Source organism: Tiliqua scincoides, chromosome 2 (assembly GCF_035046505.1).
Source record: "Tiliqua scincoides isolate rTilSci1 chromosome 2, rTilSci1.hap2, whole genome shotgun sequence".
NCBI lineage: Eukaryota > Metazoa > Chordata > Lepidosauria > Squamata > Scincidae > Tiliqua > Tiliqua scincoides.
The window spans coordinates 93,610,639-93,626,192 of record NC_089822.1 but is presented as its reverse complement, the minus strand read 5'-3'; the positions used below and the strand labels follow the sequence as shown (position 1 = coordinate 93,626,192).

Here is a 15,554-nt window from a genome sequence, read left to right as displayed (position 1 = left end):
CTGATTGCCTATGGGTCTCTTCAGATCTACACCAGTCATTTTGCTAGTATACAATTGAGGAGAGAAAAGGGGTGGGGCAGCCTGGGAAAGAGGGGATGTACTCTGTCACATGTTGGTGCTGTTGAGATCCTCCCCTCCCTCCCCTCTCCTTCTGCCCTCCCCCATCCATCTTGAAACTTCCCCTGCTCTCCCCCTCCCCACCCATGACATGCCTCTGCCACCAACTTACGGGTACCAGAAAGGCTTCTGGAGCCACTGCTGTACATGTTGTGCATTTAGTAGCTTAACTGAAGGGGGGCAAAATGGTAAGTATGGCAGGCACAGGAAAGTGCCCTGTAAGTGGCCCCTCCCACTTACTCATCGGAGCCATTTTGGGCAGCGACTGCAACGTATAGGAGATATTGTTTGGCTCAGCAATTGCCTGCATGTTGCCATCGCTGCCTGGAATGGTTTGGACAGTGAATGGGAGGAGCTGCTTATATGACACTTTGTGGTGCCTGCGGTACTTACATTTTCCCCCCTTCTAGCTACACTACTGGTGCCACTGCCCATTTGCTGCAGTGACCCAGAAGCACATTACAGTGGCCCAGCCTTCACACCACTGTTAAGGGCCTTGTGCTGCTGGAACACTTGTCCCAGTAGTGCAAGATGCCAGTAGATTAGGGCTTTAATGAGCTTTCTCACGCAGGCATAGTTACCTGGCCCATGAGAAAATTTGGCAATCCCAGGGTGAAACTATATATTCCAAAGTAAACAAGACTGCTACTGAAACCATAGGCCTGTGTTGAACTTCCTCCTTAATTTTCCTGCTTCTGTTTTACATCATTGGGGTTACCATGGAGAGATACATATCAAAATGGTTACTACAAAAATAACAAGGTAAGCTGAACTTGACCCAGGAAGGCCATTTTTTGTGATGGCCCCATGTTCCTTGAATCATTTTATTCTGTCCTTCGATGTTATTACTTTTCATAGTATGTACTAAGGTGAGAATGAGCACATAAAACAGTCCTGAATCCCAACTTGGTTTAATAAATAAGTCTTGGTATAATTTGGAATGGGGTTATCCATTTCCAGGGATGTGAAGGGCAAGTTGCATTGTGATTATTCAAGACTACGTGAAAAAGATTTAATATTCCATACAAGCAAGACAGACGTTTCTAGATTGAGGGCCCAATCCTATCCAACTTTCCAACCCTGGTGCAGCTGCAATGCAGCTCCTAGGCAAGGGAACAAATGTTCCCTTACCTTGTGGAGGCCTCCATAACTACTCTCCCACCACAGGATGCAGCGCAAACCCCATTACAATGGCTACACCAGGGCTGGAAAGTTTGATAGGATTTGGCCCTAAGCCTTACTATTGTATTGTGTTAATAAAAGTATATGCCCACTATTAGAGATGGACATTTCAGAAGTGATGAAGTCTTTGGCTTTAATTGTTCCCTGCCAACTTATAACGGGAATTGTGCAATTTTCCTGAGTAGGAGGATTCTTTGTTCCACTTCTGAGATCCCCATTCATGCTGACTAATTGACCATAATTCTTTTGTCTGCATCAAATTGAATTAAGTGAGGTTCAGTATATAAATGCTTATTTGTATCTGAAAAAGTATTGTTGTGACATGATGAACGCAATAGCAAGACAACATAACTATGGGGTTTGGCATAATTTGAAAATGTTAAATGACCTGCATTCCAGGTTATCCTTCATTGTTATGATGAGCGACAAGCATGCACTCTTTGGAATTGCCTGAAGATCTGAAGATGATACCACATTTCCTATGGCCCAATTCTATTGAAGGACATCGCTGGAAGAACATGTGTTTACTTCCAGCACTGGCTGCCACAAAAGTGCTGTAAAGTACTTTGCAGCAATGCAGAGAGATCTGGCATGGAAGGGGAGTGAGTTTGGTAACAGCAGTGTGCACAGAATCCAAACCCCCTTCCTGGGGGCGGGGGGTTTGGATCCAAACTCAGGCATCTGCCTGCATGAATCAACTCAGACTTGGGCCAGCAAGATTGTTGGTGCAATCCAAATTGACCTGTTGCAGCTGCTGTGGCTTACCCTGGGGCAAGGGGACAAATGTTCCCTTACCCTGAAGGTACTTCCATAGCCAAAAATCCACAGCAGAATGCCATGTAGCTCACTCCAGTGGTGATGCATTGCTGCAGGGGGATTTAGGTAGGACTGGACTGCTAGTCTATAGTGGTGAAATTGACCAGACCTCGTCCTAGTTGCTGACTGCTTCTGGAAAAGTCAATTCTATTCCCAAATTATTTCTATTAAAAATATTGATTAAGTTAGGGGAGGGGGGCTCACAATATTAGCAGAAAAGTGGATTTTTAAAAAGAAAAGAAAATATTTTTGTAGTGTGATGCACTGCAGTGACATGTGTATGTTTTACATGATCAATAGTGGATGCACAGACATCCTATACCAGGGGTACCCAAACCGCAGCCCTGGGGCCACTTGCGGCTCTTGAGGCCTCTCAATGCGGCCCTCAGGGAGCCCCCAGTCTTCAATGAGCCTCTGGTCCTCTGGAGATTTGTTGGAGCCCACACTGGCCCAACACAACTGCTCTCAGCATGAGGGCAACTGTTTGACGTCTCATGTGAGCTGTGGATGAGGGCTCCCTCCACTGCTTGTTGTTTCACATCTGTGATGCAGTAGCGGCAGCAAAGGAAAGGCCAGCCTTGATTTGTGCAAGGCCTTTTATAGGCCTTGAGCTATTGCAAGACCTTCATTCATTGATATAAGTTCCATCTTTAATATATTCATTTATGTAAGCTTATGTAAATTTATTCAAATTTTAAATGTAAATTCTTTTTTTTCCTCGGGGCCCCAACACAGTGTCAGAGAGATGATGTGGCCCTCCTGCCGAAAACTTTGGACACCCCTGTCCTATACCTACCTGAAATGCCTCAAAGCATCTTCATTGATATCTTAAAACCATAATCTCTCTTTGAAAATTTAGTCATTGTGAACTTTTGATGCTACAACATCCCCAAAATGTTTCAAATGGGTGTAAAATCAATGCTGAAACGGACTTGAGAGTGTTTCTTCTCCTAAAAAGAACTCTGATAACTAACCTTAGATCAGTGTTGTTGCTATATTGTTCTGAAGACACCAAGGGCTTCTTCATGAGAAGATCGGCAGCGGCAGATGAAGACAGATTGCTTGCCACTAGTGATCTTTCCTTGCAATGACCAAATGCAGGAGAGTGCTGAGTGTGTTCTAGATCAGGGGTGTCCAAAGTTTTTGGCAGGAGGGCCACATCAGCTCTCTGACACTGTGTTGGGGACCGAGGAAAAAAGAATTCATTTACATTTTTAATTTGAATAAATTTACATACGTTAACATAAATGAATATATTAAAGATGAACTTATATGAATGAATGAAGGTCTTGCAATAGCTCAATGCCTATAAAAGGCCTTGCACAAAGCAAGGCTGGCCTTTCCTTTGCTGCCACTGCTGCATCATAGATGTGAAAGAGCAAGCAGTGGAGGGAGCTCTCATCCATAGCTCACACGAGAGGTCAAACAGTCACTCTCACTCTGAGAGCAGTTGCGTTGGGCCAGTGCGGGCTTTAACAAATCTCCGGAGGGCCAGAGGCTCATTGGAGACTGAGGGCTCCCTGAGGGCCGCATTGAGAGGCCTTGAGGGCCACAAGTGGCCCCCGGGCCGGGGTTTGGGCACCCCTGTTCTAGATGACACTTTCAGTTTGGATGGGAAGACAGACTCAGGCATCTTCCAAATCTTCTGCAATGCACAACAATTTCAATGTTCAGGAATTCCTCACAGGACAAACTGATGTGTAAAGGCTTCCCTGAGGGCAGGTATTTAAAATCCACTGCTTGCATGTGGCAATACTGTATTTAGCAATCCACAGGACATCAACCACATCAAAAAGAATTTCTGAATAACTCCTACCACAAGGCAATGACAGGCATCAGTGGAAGAAAATATGGTTCTCTCTTACCAGTGAATATGTGGCTTTTGTATATATAAATAATGTTTTAGAATAATGTTTTTGCATTAAAAGATTGATTTTCCTGTCATATCTCCATAAGCACATTTTTCACGTGTTGATTATAACACAGTCCAGTTAATTGAAATTTCCACAATGTGTCACTTATCTATTATACATCAAATATTTTTTTTAATCAAGTACAATTAAAAGGAAGGTATGCTTGCACAAAGAATGAAATTGTTGTATTATAAGCAATGCACAAATAAGCTGGTCATGTTCAGTTATTCTCAAACACATGGAGAAATGTCCCTAAGACTAAGGATTAATGGTGGAAAGCAGGTAAGTGGGGATGAGCAAAAGCATTTTTTGCATGAGCAACATTGCTTGTATAGTGGAGCCAGGAGTTAGCAGCTAAAGAGCCTGATCCTGACTGATGCACATCAGCCCACCACCAGTGTACACTCGCAAACGTGCTTTGAGGCACTCTTGCAGCAATCAGCGCCAGCCCAGCACTGAAGCATGCTCGGCACGAGCCCATGCTATACGTTGGAGGCTGGTGGAATGCCACGTGGAGCTCTGTGTGAGTGCCAGGTGGTGGAGAGTTAAGATAGGTTGGGGAGGGAGGCATTCTGGGCTGGAGAGAGGGTGGGGGAAGGCATGATGGGGAGAGGGAGTGGGACAGGAGGAGTGCAGGACCAGCAGAGCTGATGTAAAGTAAAAATAATGTGAGGTGTAAATTCTGCAATTCATTTATCATATAAAATAGAATTCTCTTAATTGTCACAAGTGATAAGAATGTGGTAAATAGTTTGCAGAAGCTCATTTTAGTAGCTGTTCTCTACTACACACAACTTGGTCCTCAGAGGAATATCTGATTATTAAAACTCAGGCAAGGCATGCAGAATTGTGCTTGCAGCTTCAAAACAATACAGTATTTGCTTTTCCATGTTTCCGTTGTATGCTTTCCCTCTTCCTCTCCCCAGTTCTTGGTCTGCCACTCCTTTAAAGCAAAAGTAGTGCGCAGAGGTGGGACTGAAGCTGTAGCAACGCAGATTTCCTCAGAACAAGTTCAGGCCGCATGGAACCCACACCCTAGTATAAAGACTGAAACCATGACAATGAAGTCCCAGCATCACTCATCTCATCAAGTCAGGGCAGAGAACTGGAAATCGAGCCCATCTTGTTGTTGTAACTTGCTTTGCTGTTAGCAACGCCCTCTAAAGTTCAAGAACTTAGTTACAGCCAAGTAGCAGAAGCAGAGAGAGAAGATAACGAATGGTTCAGTACCAAAATTATGACCAGAGACAAGTTCAGTTGGCAGAGTTTTTGAAAGCCAAAACAACCTGTGTATGGAAGAAATCAGCTTCAGCCTTAAAGTTTAAGGTTCATCTTCCTGGCTTCTTATGTAACACTGGCTTAGGGCGCAATCCTAATCAACTTTCCAGCACTGATATAGCTGTGGCAGCGGGGCGTGTGCTGCATCCTGCAGTTGGAGGGCAGTCATGGAGGCCTCCTCAAGGCAAGGCAATGTTTGTTCCCTTACCTCGGAGTTGCATTGCCCTTATGTCAGTGATGAAAAGTTGGGTTAGGATTGCGGCCTTAGAGATGAAACTAGTTTCCCCCCCCCCACCTCTGCTCTCTATACCCCAGTAATTCTGATGGCAAATATTCTCCAGGTATATAAATATTCAGCAAACGTTAGAATGCCTGCATTTAGCATCCAAAGATTGTACAGCAACAGTCACTATTTGATAGTCGTTTAAATGCAGTAGAAGTCAGAATCTGACAGTATCTCGAAGCTGATATGCAGTCAATAATTTACAGAATGTGATATAAAACTTGCTGCACAATTTAGTAAATGCTATATTAACTTCCATTCATAATAAAGAATATTACCATCTGCTAATGAAATGACCATGCTACCCTGCACATGCCCAATCTTGTCTGATCTCGGAAGCTAAGCAGGGTCAGGCCTGGTTAGTACTTGGATGGGAGACTGCCTGGGAATATCAGGTGCTGTAGGCTTATACCATAGTCTTTCGAGACTGAAGGTTGCCAACCATGCCCTCTGAGATTTTGTACAGAAATTACTTATCTAAATCAGCATTATCTCTACATTCTGATATCAATTTTAATTCCAAAATTCAAATGGCTTTACAGTTATGGGAATGAGTTCAAAAAGCTTTAAAACTGTCTTTTATTTATGGATCAATTTCAGTTTCTGTCTCCCTCCATTCCCAAAAGCCCAGGGCAGGTGATATGCTATTAAAAACAAAATCTAAATGAATGACAGCCCAATTCTAATCTGCACTGGCAAAGACAGGCTGCATGGCCTGGGTCCAGGTAGGGGGTAGGTCCAGTGGCAGTGGTCGCGGCCGTCATTGCATCCTAACTCCCTTCCTGGGTCTGATCCTGCAGTGAGGATTCATGTGGTCCAAGCAGAACCTCCCCACCATGCCACGAAGGCTTACCTCTGATACCTCTGGGAAATGAATGTTCCCCTACCAAGGGGAGGCTTCCACAACTGCTCCCCCACAGGATGCAGATAGCCACTTTAGTGATGCTGTACCATGGGAGGGGAATGAATAGGACTGGGCTCTAAGTGGATCTTCCTGTTTTGATAATCTTCCAGTTTAAAATTATAATGGAGCATGTACCAAGAGTAGCTCTCTACATGAGCTTGCCATTTGAACCTGGCGCACAGGTGGGGTTGTAACAAATGACACTTTCACGGTTAACTGCTTCAGAGTGACAATTTTCTGTGGGGCAAAAAGTTAAATATGCACTATGTCCATACTCTTGTGTAAACTTAAGCCTGTAGCTATATGCTGATGCATTTGGTTCTATGTGTTGTTTGGACTTAAAATGGGCATCTCAGTAAAGAGATGTGAATGAGATCTAGGAGGAAGCGTAGCCTGTTTTTGTTGCTACCTCTCCCAGACACAGACCCTTGCCAATCACACAGACCCTCTCCCAAACACACACTCCTGCCAATCCTGCCGTCTGGCTCCCTCTGTGCTATAATTTCTCTTCCTCAGATATCCTAGCTGTAGTCCCCCCCCCCTCCAAATATAAATTTTATCCTTTCTTTAATTCTGCACATATATAAATCTGCAATCCTATACACACTTTCCTGAAAGTAAGCCCCACTTACTATAATGGGACTTGCTTCTGAGCAGACATGCTTAGGATTGTGCTCTGATTCTCCTAAATCCCGGCTTAACATCTAATTTTACTGGTTGACTACTTTGAATGGTAGAAGGAGGAAAAGGTTACCCTGCTCTAGTAGCCTGCTGGCATATCCAGGTGCTTCGCAGATCCCCTCCCATTTAAAATGGGAGTGGGAGAAATGGAAGAGACTGGAGCACAGCAGCAAGAAGATGGTCCCTTTGGATTGCATCAATAGCAGGAAAGTACATCCTTTTGTCTGCTTGTGCCTCATTGCCTTTCTTCCTAAGCTATCTAGAGAAACAGAAAGATGGGAGAGAGTGGGGACTGAAAGCTACATACATTGGATGACATTCCTAAGCAGCTGAACTGAATTCGTGGACTACCAATAGCTGACCTCAGTCTTAGACATTCAGGAGCAATCTAGTTCAAAGTGCAAAGTTATTCATTTATTGTACCAGAAGCTATAAAACCTTTCAGGAGGAGGAAAGCAAGTATTTGACCACCGAAGGAGCCAAAAGGTAGTTTTAAATAACAGTGATGCATTTTCCAAAGTTTACCTTTTCATTTCTTTTGAATCTGATAATGTATGTTACGCAATTATGACATTCTGACAGGCACTACAAGTCCGTACTGGATTCCATACCTGCAGTGACCTACTACACTACAAAACAATTTGTTGAAACACCTAACAGACACCAAATTAAAATTTTACTTTTAAGGAATGCTGTGGGTTGGGATGACATTCCTGGGCAAACAATGCAGGGCTGGAACAGAGAGGCAAAGAAGGCCCTGGCATGTACTGCTGTCAGTTTATTTAGCCTGAGTCATTCTGTGCTGAGGAGGAATGTTAATGAGTCAAGATCTCAGTGATCCAAACTGGTATTGACGTGTGGATTATGGAAATAACAGCCCGAAGGAGGAGAAAGACGTTAGAAAAGAGAGAGGAAAACCCAGGTCCAATGATGGTCTCTCCAGGCTGCTGCCCTGACATATTATGACCAAAGCTTTCAAAGGACCAGAAAGCTTTTTTTTCTTGCTTATCTCTATGCTACTAAGGAGTGTGTTGCAACCACATGGAATTTCAGCATGTCTACCGCCTTAAGTCAAGAACTCCAGTTGTTTCCCACTGTGAATCTGAGTTCACTCAAATCATATTAGAAACTGACTGGTGATTGAAAGGACTTGTGGGTGCCTACTCTTGTAGAGAAAGGGCGGTCATAGTGCCTTCTCACCTTACTTTCTGTTACTTGGAGTAACTTTGGACTGGACTCTCTCTTATAAGCTACAACTCGAGAATATGGCCGCAAAAATCAATACCAGGAACAACATACTCCAGAAATTAATAGGAACAAGAGGGAGAGCTTCAGCCACTACTCTCAGAACATCAGCATTAGGATCGATCTACTCCGTAGCAGAATACTGTGCTCCAGTATGGCTTAACAGCTGTCATACTAGCAAGATTGATGTCAGCTAAATAAAATCATGAGGATCATAAGTGGCTGTATAAAATTCACTCCTATTTGTTGGATCCCCATACTGAGCCACATAGCACCACTAGACAAGAGGCTTTACTGAAAGTATATAGAAAAATCACCAACAATCCACTTTTACCAGTACATGCCGATCTTCGTCATCTATCAACTGGTAGGCTTAAATCTAGGAAGCCTTCTCTGGCACTCGCACAACATCTGAGATGATCCTACACTTAAGGTGCCGGGTTTCGACTTACTTCACCAGTACTGGAAAACTTTGAACAGGATTCGTACCCTACATGGTGTTTGTCAGGACTCAATGTTTAAATAGGGGTTAGAATTTAACCCACTGTGTGATTGTGGGTTTCCCTGCCAAACCATATACCACATTGTGTCTGGCTGCAAACTGAGGGCATATACGGGGCCCATAGACTTTTTCAACGAAGGTAACTCTGTCTTTGAAAGGCTGGATGAACTGGACATTGATATTTGATCTAGTTTAAATGTTATATAAGTCCATGTATTATATGCCATACGCTAAATAAATAAACTTTCTGTGAGCAGCAGCAGGACTTGGCTAACTCAGCCCAACCTGTGCCACCAGCTGTGTGCAATAGTGAGCATCCTTTAATTCAGCTTCCTTTGCACCTACAACCCAATATGCAGCTAACACATCATATGAATAAGTACAACCACATATGGCATATGTGTAACAACTTCCATCTTCTTAGATTTAATGGGAAAAATGGAGAAAGTACTTCAATTACAGTGGTGTAGCTGGTCCCTCTGGCACCCAGGGTTGTGACTCTTAACTTCAATTCTCCAGAAGTGCCTGATTCAGAAATAATTGGGTGATACGATGATGTCACTGCCAGTTACTTCCTGGTTAGAACGTGCTCTGAGCAGCTGCCTGCTTTTTTGCCTCCCCCCCCCCACAAGGATTGCAACTGCTCTGAGTGCCCATGAGGGGGGTGCAGGACACCCCCTCAAGACATGGTACCCAGGGTCATTTATTCCTGGCCCCACCTTAGCTATGACACTGCTGCATGATACACACAGAATAAGACCAATGCTAAATTGATGAAGGGACTCTATGGAAATCCACTAGTTTGGTATCAGAAAATGGAACTAACAAGACAACTTAATGCCTCTTGTGGGCTTATCACATAAATACTACATATATAGCTTCCTTCACACTGTGACTCCCCACGTGGCCCTATCTGGCTGATTCCTCATGCCACCTCTGACTATAACTCTCACACAGTCTTGCAGGAAAGGATGCTTCTGCACAGGTTCATTGAACTTTAAAGCTTCCCCTGCCTTAAATCAGCCTTTCCTGTTGACAATCTCCTCCCTACCCCTTGATTCCACTTTGAAACAGAAGTTTGTTTGTGGAAGGAACTTTCAAGGAGGACTCTGGGTGAGTTTCCCCCCTACCTTGGCTTTTCTAACCTGTCTTGGGGAAAATTCAGAAAGACTCTGTGCTTTTTCTGAGAATTCTCCAAATGCCTGGAAAAATCAAAGCCATTAGAAAGCTGGGGGAACTCACTATACTTCACCAGATTCCACCCCTCCCCAGAATGGGAGTGATGGACTGCATCATAGTAGTTCTAACAACAGAACAAGCTACTTATTATGTCATATTTAGGATGATGTGAGGGAGACAGTTGTCATTATTACAGAATGGAGAGATGCATGGATATTGAAAATGGAGGCAAGGAACATATATGGAACATATATGGACCTCAGAAAGGTCTTCCATAAGTCAAAAGTGATGCAACTGTACAAACAAATCCATAATACACTTTCATCTGTGTTACTGGGGTATCCACAAGCTGGACACATGGAAGACTTGTTCACTGATTAATTCAACAAGACAGCCCTGAAAATCTTTGATGGAACCTGAACATAAGCCAGGATAGCTCCACGAGGAAGTCTTAAGTCCTGAACCAGTAGATCAATCATTTATGCTTTTGAGGAAGTGATAATAAGCAATTAATGGTACTCTTTGTATTGGCATAATACATTTCTTCACATTTAGGCATTATGCTCAAGTGACTAAGGGCGCAATTCCAGCACTGGCATAGCGGTGCCAGTGGGACATGTGCTGCATCCTGCAGTTGCGTGTCACTCACGGAGGCCTCCTGAAAGTAAGGGAATGTTTGTTCCCTTACCTCAGAGCTGCATTGCCCTTATGTCAGTGCTGGAAAACACTGATATAAGGGGTTAGGATTGCCTCCTAAATTACTAAATGAATCCAGATGCATGCATTTAAAGTTTGTGCTATTTTTCTAGATTGTACAAATGGAATTTGGAATACTAGCAAAGGGATATTTACTGTTAAATTTCTTTGAGGACTTTCAAATAAGCAATTCAAGAACTGTGGTCTCTTGTTCAGTAAAAAAAAAACACAACTCTGATTTTTATTGATTGCAAGATAAGGAGTTCTACTGTTGACAACCATAGTTTCTGGTGACACTTCATCTTCTACATAACTTATGTAGATAATGGGATGATGTAAGAATTCTTGCAGCTGCCAAAAACAATATTAAAACTGTGGATGTGCTAAAATTGGAACAGATATTTATTCTACACAGTAAATGTAACCAGAACAGCAAACACCAGCACTACATAAAATAGGGATGTTCAGAAATTGCATGATTAGCTTGTTTTATGTTTTCTTGGTCTGAGATTTGTGCTAAATAAATGGCAGAAAATTGCCATGTTTTTTCTTCACGTCAAAAACCTTTTCACACATCCACTTTTATTATTAGTCCTGCTGCAAGTAACTGCAACTTTCTGAACTTCTGGTGGGTGACCTGCCTGCTCTCTCCCCCTTCACTCAGAATGCCACACATGCACAGAAAGCTTGAATCTCGAATTAAAAGGCTTCTTTTCAGAAAATACAGTGCTGTTTCCCCCACCTGGATGCTGGAGTGGAGGCATCTCATTCAAATCCACACTGTGCAATCTTCACACAGAGTGCAGCATGGCAGGCGCGTGAAAGCCTCTGGCTTGCCTTGGTGATTCAGATGCTGGGAGGAACAGCAAGGACTGTTTCAGCAATATCACTTTCATGACCTGCTTAGCCTAGGGGCCTCTAGAGGTATGTGAAGGACTGCTGTTGAAACCAAGATGTTGGACTAGATGAACCCTGAGTCTGAGCCAGTCAAGCAATTCTGATGTAATCGTAAAATAAAGTATTCCTCCTATTCAGAGTCAGCCCAAACAGAAGTGGTACTCAAAGCAGCACTCTTTCTCCAATCCCTTTCTTTTTGGTTTGTACAGAGTGGGCGAGCATTTGTGTGTACGAAATTAAAACAACAACAACAACAAAAGAATAGATTTGTCCTATCACTATGCAGTTTGGCATAGAGGATCTGCCTGGAGATAATCTGGTCAATTTCAGGGGGGGGAGGGGAAATCAATCAAAAAATGGACATTACAGTAGTTTCAAAAGGTTTGCTTTACATTAGAGCACTGGTTCCCAAACTGTGAGTCCATAGCCCACCAGTTGGTCACAACCCAATTTTTGGTGGTTCACAAAACTGCCAGGGTAGATTAGGCTCTGTGCATCAAGGGTTAAATAACCTACTATTGGGGGGGGGGGAAGCACTGCTGTTTAATCATCTTTATAGCCACAGAGGCTTGAGTGGTTGATAATTTTTTTTAAGGTGGATCCTGATGCTAAAATGTTCTGGAACAACTGAGAGCCCGATCCTGGGCTCGGAGCAGCGGCTTCCCACCAGCGTGCACTGTTGCAAATGTGCTGTAAAGTGGGCACTGGCAGGTGCTGGCCTAGCGCCGAGTTAGTGCTGGTTGGGCACCTGGCTGCCGTTGCTCGGCGGTCTCACAGACTGCCAAGCCATGGCACGGTAAGAGGGGGCAGGGAGGAGACATGATGGGGAGGCGGCAGAGAGAGGGCGGGAAGGAGGCGTGACGGGGAGGCAGCGGGCGGGAGAGGGTGGGCGGCAGGTGTGCCGGGGAAGGGAGTTGGGAGGCAGAGAGGCGAGCTCCACCAGATCCTGTCCTTTCATGTAGGGCTCAGCGCCCTACACGAATGCATTTACCTAAAGTGAGTAGACCAATTGTGGGGCTACTTCCCATACATGGGAGAAGGGGGCAAAAGTCCCCTTCTCCTGAGGCACTGCCCGTGGCTGCCCAAGATGTGCAGGATGCAGTGACAGCTGTTTGAGGTGCTGCTGAAGCTGCACGCCCCGGGCAGTTCAGGATTGGGCTGTGAATTAGGGTCCAATTCTATCCACATTTTCAGCACTGGTGCAGCTGCAATGCAGACTCAAGGCAAGGAAACAAATGTTCACTTACCTAGTGGAGGCCTCCGTAACTACCCTCCCACAGCAAGATGCAGTACACACCCCATTGGTGCAACTACACCAAGGCTGGAAAGTTGGATAGGATTGGGCCCTTAGAGTTTGCACAATGTTTGTGACCCAAACAGACTCTCAAAACATGCTTATCTTCTCCTTATTTAGATTACTATAAATCAAACATTCCAGGCTATTGCAGGGGTCTGCCTCTTTAAGGTTTGGAAAATACACTGTGCATTTTTAAACTTATGAGATTTCAAATTCTCATTTTAGATAGCAGTTCATGCAATTATGAGCAAATTAGTGTAATGGGCACCTCCTTGAAAATTATGAAGCAAAAAGGAAGGAAGAAAAATGCTGGCAAATCTAACACATCTCGGATGGCTCAATCATGTCTTCCAGGGTGGAGCCTTATCTCATCAGTTACCAGCCCAAGTATTCTTAGAAAAGCCAGAAGTGGGAGGAATAGCTGGTGTTTGTTTATGTTTGGAGGGGGGAAGAGTGTTGCTGAGTGAGTGAACAAGTGGAGAGGAAAGTGAGACACAGAAAACTCTGTGACAGAGGGAAGGAAAAGGAAGAAGAACTGGGAAAGAAAGGAGAAAAGATGGGCAGATGCTGCTGTTTCATATACGCGCATGAACAGGAGAGAAGTGTTGCATATTCATCTGTGAATTCAAATCCATCAGGGCATCTTTGCCTCTATCCCCTATCTGTAAAATACTTAATCATTTTTATAGGCTTAATTCTTTCACTTTACAATTCATATTATGGCTTTGTTTGTATCGTGTGGTTTGGGTGCCCTATTTGAGCTATCTGTCAAGATTTGCATTCTGTGATAGTCCAGTGGATTGCAATCCAGGTTTGCTGTAGACATCAACCCATTTCTACCCAGCCCACGGGGTGCATATTTGGTCCCTGTTGCGTATATGCAATGTTGGGCAGAAATGGCTTAACTTAACCTTAATTTAACCTTAATGTAGACCTTAACTTCAAATTTCCCATGCTTTTTGGTGTGTGAGTAAATTTGCAAGCACTTTAACTGTTGTCTTTAATGAACAGCTTTTTGATTGTTGAATAATTCTGTTTCTAAGGGGAAATGATGCTCAAATTAAAACCTCAAAGAACTTTTCTCCACATTTATACAGACAGCAAAGAGATATTCACTTTCTTTTTCGGTTGCCCCCACAAATGTGTGTGTACCTGCATATCTGACTTCTTCTGAGACATATATTAACTTCACCAAATCTCTCTCTCCCTAACCCTCCCTCCACACACAAATTTCTACTTATAGGAGTAGAAAATACTCAAGGTGGAATTTTCTCCAAAGAAAAGCAAAAACACCTACAAGTAATTTTGAACAGCATTATCTACAAAATTGCACAACATCTATGCAGATTCATACTCAGTCCTATCTTCCTCTTGGTGCAGCTTGCTGATTTCCTTAAGACAATTCAGGGAAGAAAATATCACTTTGTGGAAAAAGCAGTGCAGGCTTGCTAACAGAGGGTCTGAAAAATCTTTCAATTTTTTCATTATACCAGCTTTGATTCTGTAACAGCATGTGGATTAAGGAATGCTCCCAGTGGTAATCTGCAGCAGAGCTGCCATTGCTGGCTAGCAATCTTTTACAGACAGCTGTAACAAATGTCAATCAATCAATCAATCAACAGTATTTATATACCGCTTTTCAACTAAAAGTTCACAAAGCGGTTTACAGAGAAAAATCAAATAACGTAAATGGCTCCCTGTCCCAAAAGGGCTCACAATCTAAAAAGATGCAAATCAATACCAGCAGACTGCCACTAGAACAGACAGTGCTGGGGTGAGGTGGGCCAATTACTCTCCCCCTGCTAAAAAAAGGAGCACCCACTTGAAAAAGTGTCTCTCAAATGTCTATTTTTTGCTGTTATTCAGGAAAAAAAAAAACAATTTTCAGAGGAGCCCATTAAGAAGTAGACTGTTTGGGCCACAGTAGTGTCACATCTCTTTCCCCATAATAATTCTTTATGGCTAGAGGTTTCCTTCTTTCTGTGAAAGGAGAGAGACTGGCTTTTCTCAAAACTGATTTTTCAGCTCAGGAATTCCCTGCAAGAGACTAGCACTGACATCATCAGGAAATTCTTGCTTCTGACTTACACTGTCTGTGCATAGGAGGGCACTCGCCGATAGCAAGGGAAGGTTGGGGAAGACATAGGGAGGGGTGCCGTAGGATTTTCCAGGGAAACACTACAGCAGATGGCCTGATCTTCTGATAAACAATAGTGCATCTGCAGACTGATTGTTGGGAGGGATATTTTTGGATACCTTTGCTCACTCAGGCTTTTCTGGTATTTTTCTTTTCCATCTCTCCAGATTCCATATTTTCTCCGTGTATATGAGTGCAGGGGGAAGATGCTGTTTTGTCCAGCACTGCAGGCAAATTACAACTAGCTTTGCCCATTAGAATTCTTCAGGGGTATGCTTTTCATCTCCCTGCACCTAACTAGGTATAATATCAAAAATATTTGGACAATGCTAAATAGTAGGGCAATTGTTGTCAGGGAAACAAGTATGGTAAAGCACTGCTCTCTTTGTAAGCTGAAAAATTAACTTTGCTGTCATTCAAATAAGCT

General features: G+C 43.4%; 1 pseudogene; it reads left to right on the top strand.

Annotated features, from left to right (window-relative positions):
• The first annotated feature begins 5,877 nt into the window (after positions 1–5,877).
• LOC136642379 (5S ribosomal RNA) lies at positions 5,878–5,996 on the top strand (annotated as a pseudogene).
• The last annotated feature ends 9,558 nt before the right edge of the window (positions 5,997–15,554 follow it).